This window comes from Episyrphus balteatus, chromosome 2 (assembly GCF_945859705.1).
Source record: "Episyrphus balteatus chromosome 2, idEpiBalt1.1, whole genome shotgun sequence".
Classification (NCBI taxonomy): domain Eukaryota; kingdom Metazoa; phylum Arthropoda; class Insecta; order Diptera; family Syrphidae; genus Episyrphus; species Episyrphus balteatus.
The window spans coordinates 104,749,059-104,765,870 of NC_079135.1; the positions used below are offsets into that span (position 1 = coordinate 104,749,059).

Here is a 16,812-nt window from a genome sequence, read left to right on the forward strand (position 1 = left end):
GTACAAAAAAAAACATTGATGATATAATAAGTTAGAAATCTCCAAAAAAAAATTATACAAAACAGGTTTACAAAATAACACAAAACACTCTCAGTAACAGTACTGTGTTACTCTCACAACACTTTGTGATAACTGAGTTTTTTTGGAGACTTGGAGAGAATTAAGCCAAGCTCTCTTTACATTACTATCTTTGTTTGTAGCTTCAGAAAACAAAAAAGCTCTCCACACACATTCACACAGCAAAAAACGAAGACGACTTTTTCGAAAGAAAAAAAAAAAAAAAACACACACAAAAAACCTACACAAGACTTGACGTCGCGAAACTGATATTTAGTTGAAGTTGGAGCGTGTTCAGAATCGGTCGGTTTCACACGCGCTCTCAGCTGCTATATTCTTTTTATTGAGCTCTTCATCATCATCATAATTTTTTCCATACCATCGGAATTATACAGTTGTTTTTTATCTCTCTACTACTTATGTCCACTGTTTTGTGTTGAGTGAGTGACCCATTATTCAAAAAGAGTGTTGTCTCTTGTTTTGTAGAAGAATAGAAAAACCTAAAAGGAAAAAGCTACAAAAAAAAGTCTGAAAATCTGTTAAAGAATTCAGTGTCTTGTGAATAATATTTTTTTTTTTTGGAAAGTCTTAATCTATAGCCCCCTTTTTTTCATTTAGCCCCCAAGAGTTTTTTTGCGAACGTTTTTCGCCAAGTTTTTTGCTTTTGTTGTTGAAACTCTCCACTATCTCGTGTTGTTGAGTGTTGTGTGAGTATATTGTAGAAAATTTTTTGTGACATCACAAAATTTTTTGTCTTGTCGTCGTCACTGTCAATTGTCGTCGCAAGTCGTAATCTCCAAGCTCCGGTTTCGGTTCGATTCGGTTTTTGGTTTTTTCTCGTGTCGTGTGTGTTGAGTGAAGTGTTGTGTGTGTCTATTTGGCATAAACTGCTTTTTTCGGAGTCCATCTTGGTCCAGCAGCCAGCAAGTATCTCCAACATTACGATATATAAAATGTAGGTAAACCGTAAATTCGTATAAGCCCCTTTTTTTTGTGTACAACACGACCTATCACTCTCTCGTTTCCATTCTTCCTTCACTATTTAAAAATACACTGCAGCAAAAAGGCTAAAGCTGAACCTGTGCAACCAGCAGCTAGTACCTCTGCCCTATAGTTGTTGGTTGTTAGTTACGATAGTGGTCCAGTGACGGCGTTGCATATTTTGAGAGGGGGGAGAAGAGATAAGGTTTATTTTATGCAACACGATATGCACAAAAGCATAATGTGTTGTAGAGTTGTTTGGTCGGTTTTGTATGTTTTTTTTTCCTTTCTCCTCGCCCCAACTGTCATTCTACCACCACGACCATCATTATCATGCCGCCAAGGTACCGGTGGAGAGTAGATAGTGGACGTGTATGGTCGATGGTGTACAATGTACCTTATAGAGTTCTCTGGTTTTAAAACAGTGAAACATAAAAAAAAAAATAAACGTGTGTTGTGTTGTGTTGCAGACGACACAAAGAGAGAGTGAGGGAGGGAAAATCGTGTGATAAATCTTAGAGTGTAAAACGGGTACCCAGAAAAGATATACAAAATAATAAAAATAATGGAAAAAAAAACGGTATGGAAACCGTACACTTTTTCGCGGCGAGTATAGTCTTGGGAAGTTCGCCTTTAATCAGGCTTTGTAGATGTATGCATTCTCGAACACACTCTTGTTAAATAAATTTTATAGATTTGTTTTTTTTTTCCGTTTCTTTTATTTTGTTTTGTGGTCGTTTTTTTTTCAATTTCGTTTTCATTTGGAGAGATCCCCCTTTTCCATGAATATAGTAAATTTTGTATGGGGAGGAGAGTAAAGGGGAATCTATCTTGTTTCTGTAATAAATTTACTCTCTGTGTTCGATGGACGATCGTGTTTCATGTTGATGATAATGATGATGATAATAATGATGATGATGACAGTGCTGTTGCACGGAACGGGTCGGCAGTGCGCCGCTCGAATTCAAGTTTCGAATTTCCTTTCCATTTTTTTTTTTTTTTTTTTTTTTTTTACACTAGGCGCTTATTTATTATTTTTTTTTTTTTTTCAAAAAAAAAAATTGCAATCTATTTTTTTTTTTCTGTTTTCTGTTATTGCATAGCCAGAGTCAGAGCCACCTATATTGAGAGGAGATTTCTAATTCAGCACAAGTTGTGAATTTTTTTTTTTTTTGAGTGGAAAAATTATTATTATTTCAACATTTTTAGTGGATTATGGTTACTTACTTCTTGCAACTATACAATTTATTGATGTTGCAAAAATTTAATAAGATATTTTGTTGAGAGTTAGAATTTGACAGATGAGGAACATTCCTTAGAAAATGAAAGAAACCTAAGAAACCTTAAAGAGTTTTTGAATGATTGGTTTTTAACAAAGTAGCATCTAATTAAGTTTTTGTTATTAGGTTAGGTCATAACTCATAACTATAATAACATTGCTGCAATATTGTTCATCAATCATGAAACTAGTTAATTTTTTAGGTATGAAGGGCCGACATTTAGAGTTGTTGTTGTTTTTGATTTTAATTTCTTAAGGTTTGGGTAGCATTGAGAAGAAGTTGGTAGTAGATAGGAAGATATAATAATAATTAATTATTTTTTTTTTTTTTTTCTTAGAGGTTATCGACCGTTTATTGGACTTTGTTGTTTTATTTTTCCTTATTTCTTAGATTGAAGTTGAAAGTAGATTAACTTGACACATTGCAGTGGTTATATGATACCAATTCCAGTTTGCTTGGTTTTGTATGTAGGCATTCCAAAGACCATTGAACAGATTTTGTTTTGATTTTTTATATTTTTTTTTTGCGAAATTATGGTCGGGAAGTCTTAAAAAAATGCTTTCATTTAGAATAGGTAAGTGGGAGTATGTACACTGTACAGTACAAGAAGGAATATCACTGTTTGGAGAAAAGTTTTCTGACGTCATCTCTAAATTGACTTTTTTTTCTATGTATAATGAGAGAACTTTTTGATGTCTGAGGTAGATAGGAAGAAATTACCTACACCAAATTTAAAGACTTTCTTTCAATAAAAAAAAAAAAAACCAGAAAAAGATAGATAGGTAACTGTATTAAAGTGGCCTTTTATGTTAACTAAGCTTTAAAAGGTAGATAGATGTACATAGGTACCTGCTATTATCATTTGAAATAGGAAGTAAGTGAAAGTTTAGAAAATTTATTACACAGACAAGCGAAATTAGAAGAAAGAAGAAGGTTTTAAATTAATTTGTTCGCTGAATTCAACGAATAAATTTAAATGGCTATTGTATGCTAAATTTTGAGGTAGGACTAGGTTTATATACACCGGTTTATTTTATATGTGTGCCCAGCAGTTTTATACAGAATTCATTATCTTATAGGTGTTCCTTTACAGATAGTTAATTTTTTTTTCAGTTACAAAAAATAATAAATAAGCATGCAACTAGTTTTTGGCACCAAGTTCTATTTTAACAATTGAAGTTGTACTTAACAATTATCTTGCTTTTTTCATTGAACTTGTTTTGAACAAAAAAAAAAATATCCGTGACGGTTAAAAAAAATATTCCAAATTTATCTTACTTAAACTTCATTTGTGAACACAGCAAAAAAGCACAAGTTATTAGTTTAATGTTTATAGGTATATGGTTTCTGGACTGTTGAAGAATTATTTGAAGTTTAAAATACCTAGTTCAAATACTTTTTATGAATGAAATACCTACCTAACTTAATTCGGGTGGCTAAAAGGATTGTTTTTAAAATTTATTTTTCGTTGCCATATACTGGACTTAAAGTTTTGCTTCTATAAGAATTTAAAGATACATATTTCAGTAAAGCTTTTTAGAAGTTTTTTACCGAATGTAATTCTCCGAACATATCATTTCATGAGTTGACTGGAGCCTAAACGTTTTAGTGTTAGGTATAAACTAAATAAAACTTTCTTTATATTTTTGCCTTTAATATACGTTGTTTAAGCTTAATTTATTTCACTAGTGTTTCAGACTAATAATTAATATGATACCTAATCGTTAAATAAAGAAATGCAGAATTTGATTAAAAAAGGATTATTACTTTACAAAATTCCCTTTGGGATGGATTAAGTAAACCATTTTAAGGGAACCCTTTTTTTAAAAATCTGCACGCAAGTAATGTAAAAATATTAGGAAATATTTCGTTTTTTTTATTAATTCAGAACTAATGATAGTGTTTTTTTTAAGAATGCATTAAAAAGTTCTTTACGGTCTTCAAAGTTTCAACTCTTTTAGTTTTTGTTTCTCCCAGTTATACCATTTGAATATTTTTTGAGCAAACTTTATTTGGAATGAATCGAGATTCATTTTTAGCAAAAAAAAAAACAAAACCGACTTCCATGGATCAAAACAGGGTTTTATGGTTTTTAAAATAGTTTCTATGGCTAAAATTTAACGAAATTGAAATGGGACCACACTGCAGCCACCAGCATTCCAATACAAAAAGAATTTTTAAAATTGGTTCACTCAGTCCAAAGTTAAAAAAAAAAAAAATACAGACGAATTTAATACCTCCTCCTTTTTGGAAGTCGGTAAAAATAGAGAAGGTACAACTTTTCTGCGAGAAAGTTTTACAATTTTCTTTTTTTCCTGGGGGGTCATTCCGTAATTTTGAAAACGATAATCGAATCGATGATAATCGTCTTACAGTTTGAGAATCTTTTAAGCTATTTTAAGTCAATTTCAATATTTCCTAAATATTTTATATAAATAAAAGTTTTCGTATCCTTAGAAGTCATATTAGTCCAGGTGATTTAGTAAGTAGGTATTGGTTTTGATAAACAAAATTTTCACTGTCTAAACGGAATGAGGTTTAAAGATGATTTTTAAGCAATTCCGATACCTACCATCATAAGGAGTCAAATTTTTTTTATAAATGGATTATTTAGAAACTACTCAGATTTTTATCATCAGACTTAACAATACCTACTTATTTGAACTTTGATTGACAATATTCAGGTATCTATAATATTTCTTTTTTTTTTTTTTTTTTGAAGAAACCAATTTCCATTTTCAATTTTTTAAACTATTATTTACTTTCCCAATACCATCAAGATGGATTATTTTCGCTAATTCCTATCTGTACAATAAATGTAAAATTCGGTCTTCAAAGGCAAGAAACAACATCTTCAGTAAATTTTACCACCAAAAAAAAAAATAATTTTTTTGTTTTGTGGACAGTTTGAAATAAATTCAATTTTATTGGTTTGTACTTCAAAATAATGCGTTTCGCTTTGGAACAACAGTTGGGCTCATCAGTCATATGATGTGGTAAACTTTAACGATACGCAAAATTTTAGTTAACAGTCCACGAATAAAAACAAATTTTCTTTACAATATTGTAATTTTCAATCAATACCGAAAGCCAAGATTTCAAAAAAAAGCAAATAGTATACATTTCAGATTACGAAAATTATATACATACATTTGCAATCCAAAAATTTTAAATCTTCTTAGAAAGCTCACCTCAACGTACATAAAGAAAAAACTTAGTATGAGAGTTTTTTCTGAAAGTATGAGCAATTCAAAAAACTATCTTAATATTTCAGAAATTCTCGTTTTTAACTGGAAGCCTCCAAACTTTGTCACAAAGTAATTCGAAATATGTATGTAAGATATTCTAAGAATAAAGTAAAACATAGGTATAATATCCAAAGTTTTCAAGTGCATAAATTTAATTTTATTTAAACTAAAAGAAACACATATGGGAGTGAAGAGAATAGTATTTTTGTATTACTATGTTATTTCTAAGCCGCTGGTTGACTATTTTTTTGCAACAAGTTTCTTACTGAGTCGATACAATTTAAATTTGAAGAGTTAAATATTACGAAATACCTTGTCTCCTTCAATATTAAATGGATATAAATATTTTGATTAAGACTCTGTGTGAATTAAATTAGCAATTGAATTTGCCCAAAGTAGGTACCTTACCCCATGAATTTGCGGCTTTCTAAAAATAAGCTCTTAAAAAGTAAAGGAAAAAGATTTTCTTTGGGATCCCTGACTTAAACGATTAATATAAACTATTTTGAATTTCGTCATTTTATATGATTGGAAAAGCATCCCAGCACAATTCCACATTTAAAGAAATTCCATGTTTATGTAAAATTATTGGTAAAATGGAATTGAGGGTAAAAAAAAAACAGGGCTGCTACAAAACCAACTTTGAGTCACAAAATCATACCATTTTATGGTATTAATTTTCTATTCCCTATAAATTTAAAACTATCAAAAGTAATCTTAATTTTATTTTGGAAATAAGTAAGCTGAGAGGGGGGCCCCACTTTTTTGCAGCTCCGGTGCCACCACAGCTTTAAATCCGGCCCTAAGGATGTTACTGGAAAAAGTACATATGAACTGAATAGGGTAACTAGTCAGAAGCCGGTAGTTCCCATATATTCAATAATTTAATGGAGTTCCGTCGATAATAAGTGGTGATGATTCTCATGAACTGCATAGGTACCTACAAACAAATATCTCACTTACTACCTCTTTACATGGAAAATTCACTCTTGTGATGTGGCAATCACATATAACGAGTGACCAAGAATTTCAATTGGTATCCTAAATTCATTTAAACTCAAAAACAAGATAAGCAGAAGTCAGAACTTTTTAAATTTCTGGAGAAAATAGAAGAAGAGCAAAATGACGAAACTATAACAAAATAAGCTTTTCAATTCCAATCTACCTATATGATTTCCTGTCATATAACTCAATCAGTGCATTCTTTCGATTGAATTTAATATGAAGTTAGCAACACTCCTAACGAGTCACTTTCAAGTTAATTTGATAAAAATGTACACAATAATATATCGAAATAAAAAAAAAGTCCACAAAAAGTCAATGTAAACGCATCCGAAATTTCTCAAGCCTTTTTTTTTAGTTGATTAATTTGGTATAATTTTTTTAAAATGCTTTCACTGAAAAAAAAATAAAATAAAGAGCTAAACAAATTTGAGTTATCACGAATTTGTATTTGTCCTTTCTTAGAAAACTATTTCTCTCTATTACATGTTTTCCCCTTTATAGAGTGTCAGAATCTCAGATATCCAAATAATTTTTCTATGAATTTCCAAATAAAAATCAATTCAATTTTCACTCAAAAAAAAAAAAATCCTGTTTTGTTTCTTGAACTTCAAAGTTTAAAGAAGAAAATGAATTTACTTGAAAGATGATATTGAGTAAAAGTAATGTACTCTGTCTCTGTCCACTGCAAAACTACAAAGACAGGAAATTCAAATAAAATTAAAAAATAAAAACAGTTACGTTTTATTAACATTGATCATCCGATATATATTTTCGAAAAACCAGACTATTGACGGAACGAGTTATAAATATCATTGCACGAGGCTGGTTTCCAATTCATTACCAATTGGAAGCAGTTTTTTTTTTTTTATTTCATTAAAAGATAACTGGTATTTTGAATTGATTTATATTACACCATGTGACACACCAAAAATAAAATGAGAAAAATTGCAATCATTTTTTTTTTCCAGGAGTAAAAAAAAAAACCAGTTAAAAGTTTTAAATCCTTAAATTTATTTATGTATTGAAGTTATTTCAACTCGTTTTGTATTTATGTTGTATTTTTGGGAAATGAAAGTAGAGATTTGTATACACAATTACACTTGTTTGTTTGTTTGTTTCAGCAATTTATTTCCTTTTAATTGATTTCCTCATTTATCTTCCAGTATCCAGTTTCATTCAACGGAAGATTAAATTGTCATACCTACCTACACAGTTTTTTTTTTGTTTTTGTTTTTGAATTGTTGCTCTCTGTGTGATGATATAAACTTGATAGAGGAGTATGAAATGTAGAGACAATCATAATGGTACAGTATTTTTATATGGCTTCGAACTTGTAAATGATTTCTCGGAAGTTTCAATCAACTTTTTAAATAGACTGAAAGTTTATTTCTAGTTTTAAAGGTAGGTAGTAAGTACCATTTTTTTTGTTTTTTTTTTTCAGGAGTTTAATTTAAAAAATATTTGAAAAGAAATTTTAGTTCTGTTAAGGGAATATGTAACTTAACTATTAAATAGGAAAGCCAAATTGGGTGTCCTTTCCGTGTTAGTGATGTACCTAAGTAGGAACAGATAAATTGTTAAGATTTTTTGTTACATTTGTGTTTTTTATGTAATACTGTAAGACAAGAAAAAAATACCATTTTTGGGAGTTAAATAAAGGAAACCATAAAAAATAAAAAAAATTGGAAAGTGCAAATTTCGTACCAAAATAACTAAGAGCCGAAAGTGTTCTGTTCCTAAAAAAAAATTGTTTTTAGTAGAAATTAACTATTTTTCCTGGTAAATTTAAAGATAAGCAATTTTTTTGCAATTCTTGGAGAGTTTTTGCATTTAAACAGAATTTATTGGAAAAAGTTTATTCTTTTAGAAAAAGCCGTCCAAGGCAGACCATGTAAGGCGGTTGCTACCGTTTCAATTATATATTCTTCAAATTTGGCTAGCATATTCTAACCCTTTGTAGGCACACCTCTTTTTTGCAAATTTGGTTTATACTTTTTCATGTCGCTAGAACCTTTTTCGGTCTCATTATTTTATAGAGAATCATATATGAAATTAATGTAGAATTTTCCGAGGAATCCGAATATTGTATTCACAATTCCAGAAAAATGTACTTTCACCCTTATAAAGACAGTTTTTTTGTGACCAGATTTTATTTTTGTCCTGCCAAATTCGCACCCGTGTGCCGATAGAGGGCTAAGATTGGCCACACATACGAGTAGGGTTGTGAAAATATCATTTGTAATAAAAATGCATTGGCAATTTAAAAAATATGTATTGCAAATAAAAAAAATTTGCATTAAAAAAAATTCTATTGCAATTAAAAAATGTTGGGTTGTTGAAAAAAATTTCAATGTGTGCCTTGAATATTTTGTTTTCAATATTCGTCAATTTTCTTATAATTTTAACTATCCGACCCATACATTAGCTATTTCAACAAAGGATTCATAAAGTTCTTAAAAAATATTTTTGGTGAAAGGGTGTTTTTTTTGATGGGTTGAGTTATGTATGAGAAAGGTATCATAACAGCTGACATAAATTTTGTTAATTTTTTTAAACTTGGTGAAAAAGTTTTGTTTGTTTTAAGAACTAGGAATCTACAGAGTCAACAAAATTTTTTTGAGTGAAAGATCGTTTTTTTTTAAAGAAATGATGAAATTCGGAATAAGCACCACAAAAATTGGGAAAAAAATATTACACCAATGAAAATTAATATAAATGTTTTATTTGTAACAGAAACCAAGAATCTAAGCAGTCTATAAAATATTTTAGGAAAAAGGTTGTTGTTTTTGAAATAAGGATAATCCGCAATAAGTCCAATAAAATCAATGTTATCTATTTACGAAATTGATTAAAAATGTTGTCTTTCCCATGTGAATTACGAATAAAATAAGTTTATACATTTTTTTTTTAATGTTTAAGAGTGTTTTTTTTTTTTTTTTTAATTGGAAATAAGAATCTAAAGTGTCTATGAGAATATCATGGTTAAAAGGGTGTTTTTTGAGTGATTATTCGATAAAATAATAAGAATACCTTTCATTCAATACGAAATTAATAGGTATACATTTAATGATGCCAATGAAAAATGCATTCAAATTATGAACTTCAAGGCAATATTTCCGAGCACAATTTTCATGGAGATAAGTCCATAATGTTCTTATGTTCCAAATAAGGGGGACACAACTTTAAAATTTAACAAAACATTTAGGACCTATAGAGCTGAAATTGCAATAAAACTGCACTTCTTAGCCAATTATACATTGATACAAAAAAAAAAATCATGTGCTCAATTCACACGTGGTAAAAGTGAAACCTTAAAAACTCATTTTTCTTGAAAAAAAAATCGAAGAAATCTATCTTTTTTTTTCTTCCATCACCTTTAAACCATTTTTTTTAATGATAACCTATAACAAATTTTATATCATCTGAAAGCTTATTAATTTAACTTTTATATGACGCTTCAATCATATTTCTACGATGCCTGCAAAAAAAGTAGGAATTTTTTAAAGCCAACCATGTCGAAATTTCAACTATGAGATTGCGGTACTTCCTACAATGGTGGCTGGTCATCGGCAACAGATCTCCACAGGTGTTTTGAGGTATTTCTGAAGGTTTTTCAATTTAAGATTGTGTATTTTGTAGATCATGTATGGTTATGTGTAATAAGTCAAATGAAAGGTAATATTATCAGCATGCGTATTAAAGTTAAATCAAATTTTTATCTGCTCTAGATCAAAAGTTATAACTTTTTTAGGAAAAGAATATATTATTACCGTTATCTCAGGATATGAAAGCAATTGAAATTTTGTACATTTATAGTTTAATTTATTATACCTATCTACATAAATTTCATTTATCTATTAAAACAAAAAAGTTATAATCAATTGATTTTTCCTGTCGCTTTTTTGTTTCATCGTGCTTTAAATCACTAGAAGTTTTCACTTCAAAAAAGTTCTAACCTGGGGTGTGACGTGTGACTATGTCAATCATATGGTTTTTGGATCGTTAAAACCGAATTCGAAGTCCATTTGTTGCATTCATGAAATTTGGCAAAAAGTTTGCTTTTGGGATAGGAACCAAGGATAAAAAAGCCTATACAAAAAAATTATGTGGAAGGGTTTTTTTTCGAAGAGACAGTAAAATCTACAATTGGTCCCAAAAAGCCAATTATTCGTGTAAAACGTCTAAGAACTTAAGTATAAACTTTCAATTTGTCATCGAAACCAAAAATAAAATGAATCATTGAATTTTGACCAATTACAGATTTTACTGTCTCTCCGAAAAAAAACACACTTTCACTCAAATTTTTTTGTATGAAAACTCTTTATTCTTGCTTTTACCCCAAAGTCAACGTTTTTATCAAATTTCATTAGGTTGGCCCATCAATTTTAGAACACTTTATTTTATGTTATAAAATTTGTATCTAAATGAGTTTTCGAAAAAAAAAAACCGAATGAGAAATTTTGTATTGTAGGAGTGTGGAATATTTATTGAATTCGTAAAGATAAATATCTTGATTTTTCAATGACTTCTTCTACTCCTTTATCGACGATGGTACTGATCTCGAATGGGATCACAATTCTCCCAACTTACTGCTTCACATTATGATTCGCCTTCTGACACAGATAAAAACATCTTCTTAAACTTTTTTGTTGTCTTTTGTTCTCCTGATACAATATGGAGGAAATATTCAATTTGATATACGAGTAATATGAAATACTTAATTCAATAAATGCATTTTTAAATATTAACAAACTCAGTAACCTAATTACATATTTGTTATTGTGATTATAAAAAATTGATTACTGTTGGTAGTGACTGTAAATTTTTAATTCATTTAAATAATAAATTCTATGAAAGACCTAAGGCAAATTTAACTTTATTAATATATGAAAATTGAATTATCAGCAAACATTTATAGAATCTATACCTTAATCATTTCTATGTGTTTTATTTGTATATTAAATCTATTTTGAATTATGCTGTTTTAATCTTTTTGAAGGTCGTAGGTAGTTTCGTATAGTCGATATGATGTGATTGTTGTTAAACAAAATTATAATTATCTGTTTGTGTAGTGTCAAGGAAATACAAATAATCGGTTTGGAGAGCAGAATTTAGCGTCTCAAAGTTGACAGTCCAACTGATTTTCTCACATTCATTAGTATTAAATGTTTGCTTTGCAATTTGTCTGGAAATTTTTTGTGTTTTTTTTTTTCCTTTTTACTGGTATACTGGCATAGTGTAAGGCAATAATGTGTGAAGCAACATTGGTTTGATGACAAATGAATCATTAGCGAATGAAAGTATCCTTCACTAAATACATGTCATTTATATTTAATTTTTTTTCTTTTGCTGCTGTCCCTCAGTTGTTTATTTTGTGTGTTGCGTGTTTATTATTGCCATCATTAGTAATGTTTCATCGTTTAAGGGTGCAATTAAATATTATTTTTTTTTTTTTGCTTACCAAACCTGTCTTACCAAAAAAAAAAAAAACAAAGCTTTTACACAAATTTTGTTAAACACACATAAACACTTATAAAAATATGCTGGTGCTTCCTAAACTTAACGAGGTGTCTAGTCTTTTGTTGAACTTTTGCTTTTTTGTAAGAATTAAAATTTACATATTTTTTTTTTTGCTGTCAAAAAAAAAAACATAAAACAAAAGTTTTTTTTTTAAATTAAATTCTTTTGTAGAAAATGAGATAAGACTTTAAATATGAATAATGTTTATTTTGCAACACAAATAAGAAGAAGAAGAAAAAAAAGAAAACATAACTTTGAGTTGTTTTTGCATTCAGACAAGATTATGCGGGCTTGAAATTCCGGATTTGAGATTAAATGCTTGATTTTTTCTTCATTGTTTTTTGTTAATTAAGAATATTTATCTTTAATTTTATTAATAAATATTAATTATCATGTTCAGGGTTTAAAGATGGTATTTCATAACTTTGAGTTTTGAACAAATTTCGGTTAAATTTTTCTAAGACGTTCTGAAGAAGTGCAAATTAAAACTTTTAAAAGGGTAAAAAAAAAAAAAAAAAAAATACAATAACATTTATTCATATACCTACACTATTTTAATAGTCTAGACAGTAAGCATATAAATATGTAATTAGGAGAACACGGGATAGTTTTTACTTAGATGCTGATATCTTTTGTTATTCAATAAAGACTCCAAATATTTGATAATTTCACATTTCGATCATATTTCTTGATTTAAAAAAACCTAAATCCTAAGATAAAAATAGAAACGATTTCTTTTATAGAAATAGTTTGATTTTTCCCAATTCAAGAACAGAATTTTTGAAGACCGAAATTACCTTAAACCTCTATAAAAAGTCATTCCAACACTACCCACAACGTAAAGCTTACTCAATTGACTCAGATAACCACATCTGACTGTCCGTTTTTTGTTTGTACCTGCGAACCATCTATAATATGGAAAATTATAAAATTCACTGGCGGGACCCTTTTAACGTAAATCAGGTTTGAAAAAAAACGGCAAACCCTGTTCCGTCCCGTCCTCCATTCCTCCGTCCTCCATTCCAATGATTTTCTTTAAACTTGGTAGTTATAAAAGAGAAATTGAATAAGTTTTAAAAATATTATCCGGAAATAAACTTTACTATATTGCAAACTCGATATGTATTTGTATATTCCTTTGCAAACCAAATTCATCATTTTGCAAATCAAATTCACCTTCTGAACGTCTAATACTTTTAACTTAATTTAATTCACATTTTAAATTTTAGAACAGATGCTTAGATATTTTTGTACTCATCTACCGATCACTACGGATCCCTTCGAAAGAAGAGCTAAACTTGAAATATAGAAAAATGTACTGGTTACTTGGTAACAACTCTAATTTATCAACCCAAAACAAAATAATGCTGTATAATTTAGTACAATTATGGGGCTGTACAAAGAAAACAAATACCGAAATCATCCAAAAATTCCAAAACAAAGTCCTTCGTGGAATAGTTAATGCACCTTGGTACATAAAAAATAGCGATCTACATCGTGAATTTCAAAGAGAAATGGTTACAGAAGTTGTTAAAAAATACGCTGTATCGCACAATCAGAGACTGCAAAGTCATGCTAATGGAGTCCGTCTTGAGTATAAGAAACCATGTTCGGAGATTAAGAAGAACCAAGCCTCATGAGCTTATGGTCTAAAAAACATGGGAAAGTATTAAAAGTTTAAACTTCCCCCAAAGTGATTGTATTTACAAAGATAAGAAAAAAAAATCTTATGTCGATCTTTCAAGATTGAAATCTACCGATCTTCTGTTTCTTTATTCATTGATATAGACTTTTTAGACTTTTTAAGAGGATATTTTTTAAACGGTTCTCTGTTTCTTTATTCATTGCTTATTTGAAATAAAAAATAATATCCCAGTCATTTTAGTCATTTTTAAGCCCAATCTGCGGAAAAATTCCTACTGGGCTGAATTTTGGTATACAGCTTAATGACGGCTTTGTTATGAAGATGTGAAAAATCGACATTGATATCGTGTCCGCGTTAAGAGTTATAGGGGTCAAAAGGTCACAAAAACTGGTTTTTCACGATTTTCAGCAAAACGGTAAGTCTTATCAAAAAATTTTCAATGCAAGAATTGTAGACCAGATTATTATATATAAAAAGTGTCGTGACACTTTTTTTCCTAAGACCCACCGTTTCTTAGGTATAACGATTCAAAAAGTTGAAGTTTAGTTGTAATCGTCATAATCCTATTCCTGAAAAAAAAAACTCCTAACTGAAAAGTTCCTGAAATTTCATTATTTTTTTAGCTTGAATTTCGTTCCTCAACTGTTAAGAATATGGGGAAACCAAACAAAAATGGAAATTTTCGCCATTTTTCCGATTGGGGCCCTTCTCCCGAAACAATTTCCCTGGGAATTTTTGTTTAGAATATGTCTGAAAATATACAGGGTGTGCAATAGAGAATGGACAACCCTAAAACGGCTTATAGCTACACTTATGATTGTTCTAAAAACAGATAGAAAAAAGTTCTATCGCAACCAGTTCATAAAATATGGACTTTTTTTCGTTCAGTGTATTTTAAATTTTATCATCTTATGTTTTCGTTCACTACAACCACGAATGAATGAATTTTATTTATTTCTCTTTTTTATAAACATAAATGCTTAAAAAACTGCACAGCTATTGCACATTTTTGTAAAAAAAATTTTGAAATCTGTTTTTTGATGCAAAATGTAAAAAAAGTATTTTATGAAAAATTTTAAACAATTGTGGTATAAAATAAATCTATAGAAACCTAGGTGGCCATCTTTCTTAAAAATATTCTCCTTATACCAGAATATTTTAAAGAAAGTTGCCGATAAGTCAGAATTGTAGGCCATTAGAATGGCACTGAGGGTCAACAAAAAAACGCGAAACATCTTAAGTCGACTTAAGATACTTTAAATTTTAAGTCTAGAAATATCTTCAGAATATTTTAGAGGCAAGAGGGCGAATTTGAGATATCTTACACTGAGGGAAAAAAACAACTTAAAATCAACGAAAACCACGTTGATTCAACTATTTTTCGGAATGATTTTGCGTTGAAGACGAAAATTTTAAAATCAAAGTAGAACATGGTTAGTTTAAAGTGGTTTACCGTTATAAAACATCTTTAAATCAAAGTTGTTTCAACTTTTAAAAAAAGCATCAATTTATTAAAAAAAATGGGCAGCCGCTGGGGATCGAACCTACAACTCTTGAGTTACTAGGCGAATGCTTTTCCAACGTGTTATCTCACTGTTTAAAATTAGAGTGATAAAATGCCACAAAAGCTGAAGTCCGACAAAAATAAAAAATTTCTTACATTGTTGTTTCAATTTTATTTTGAAGAAGTTTCATGTTAATTTTTTCAACATTAAATCAACGTTGAACATTTTACATTTTACGTTGCGTTTATTCCCTCAGTGTATAGCCAAAAAACCACTCTTAAAATAGTTCATAAAATTGCATACCTATTAATGTTTTGGACAAGATTTTTAATTTCATTTTTAACAACTGCCTCGCATTTTTTCCATTTTCGAAAAACTTTTTTAATATTTTTTATCTTTTCATATAAGGTATAATCATTTTTAATATATATCGTACCATACATAAAAAAAATACCATAACACAGTTATGAGGATAGAACAGTTAGTCATTTATCTGTAGGGTACTTAAGGACATACCTAAATAGTTACTTTTGATATGTGAACATTAAATTAAAATATTAAAAAAAATCAAATTACATTCTTAATTGCCATATCAGAATCATGTGTAATGCAAAGATATCTATATCAAAATTTATTCACCCTTATAATCAGATATATACCAGAGATACAGATGATACCTTCCTTTGTGGCAGCAAAAAATGAAAATAGAATTTTTTTTTTTTTGTAATAATCTCATTCTCCTACCACCCAATGTGACCTTGTTGTTATACACGACGACCCTACCGCATTATCACATTGCAACCTTTTTATGTTTAACAAGAAACCAGTGACAGAAAACACCAAGTGGAACCAGAAAAAGAGAGAAGAAGAGCACAAACAGAACAAAAAAAAAATGAAAATTACAAAAGAAATTATCGCACAGCATGACATTTTATCCTACACCACACCCTCTTTACTATACACAGTGTATACATCCCCCCAACTCCCCTACCTACTTCATACAATCACTAAAAAAAAAATAAGAAGAAGAAGAAAAAAAAAAAAAAAAACAATTCTATATTCTCAATTTTTTTTTTTATTATTTATTTCCAGAGCAAAAACCCACAAATCTATCTCCCTTGTGAATAATGTGCTTTTGGCGATAAAAATCGTTTTGCCTCTTGAGCCCCACCAAAAAACCGACTGATAAAAAAATACAATTTTTTTTTTCTCTTGCCTGCTCGTTATAAGGGCTCAAACAAAACACAAAAAAAAAAAGTAAATCCAAAAAAAAGTAACCCCTCTGAGCCTTAACAGCATACCTGACGTAACTCCACATGGCATATTCCAGATACCAAATCAAAGCTACCCCACTTTTTTTCCCCATCCCCCAAACCACATTACGACAACCAAAAAAAAAAAAAAAAAAAAATTGTATTTATGTATGTTGGTATGATATTTGAACGTAATTACTCATACCGACAGCATCGCTATGATAAAAACAGATTTCGTGTCCTAAAGGTTTAAATCTGCTAAAATGTGTATAATCGCCTAACCCTATACGACTTTCCCAATTATTTTTTCGAAAAATA

General features: G+C 29.4%; 1 long non-coding RNA gene across 2 annotated transcripts in view; it reads left to right on the plus strand.

Annotated features, from left to right (window-relative positions):
• The first annotated feature begins 307 nt into the window (after nucleotides 1–307).
• LOC129912186 (uncharacterized) overlaps nucleotides 308–16,812 on the plus strand; it is a 189,515-nt gene continuing 173,010 nt past the window's right edge. For both annotated transcript variants that reach the window (XR_008771776.1, XR_008771777.1), the window contains exon 1: nucleotides 308–1,012. This is a non-coding gene — a long non-coding RNA (uncharacterized LOC129912186). The remainder of the gene's footprint in view (nucleotides 1,013–16,812) is intronic.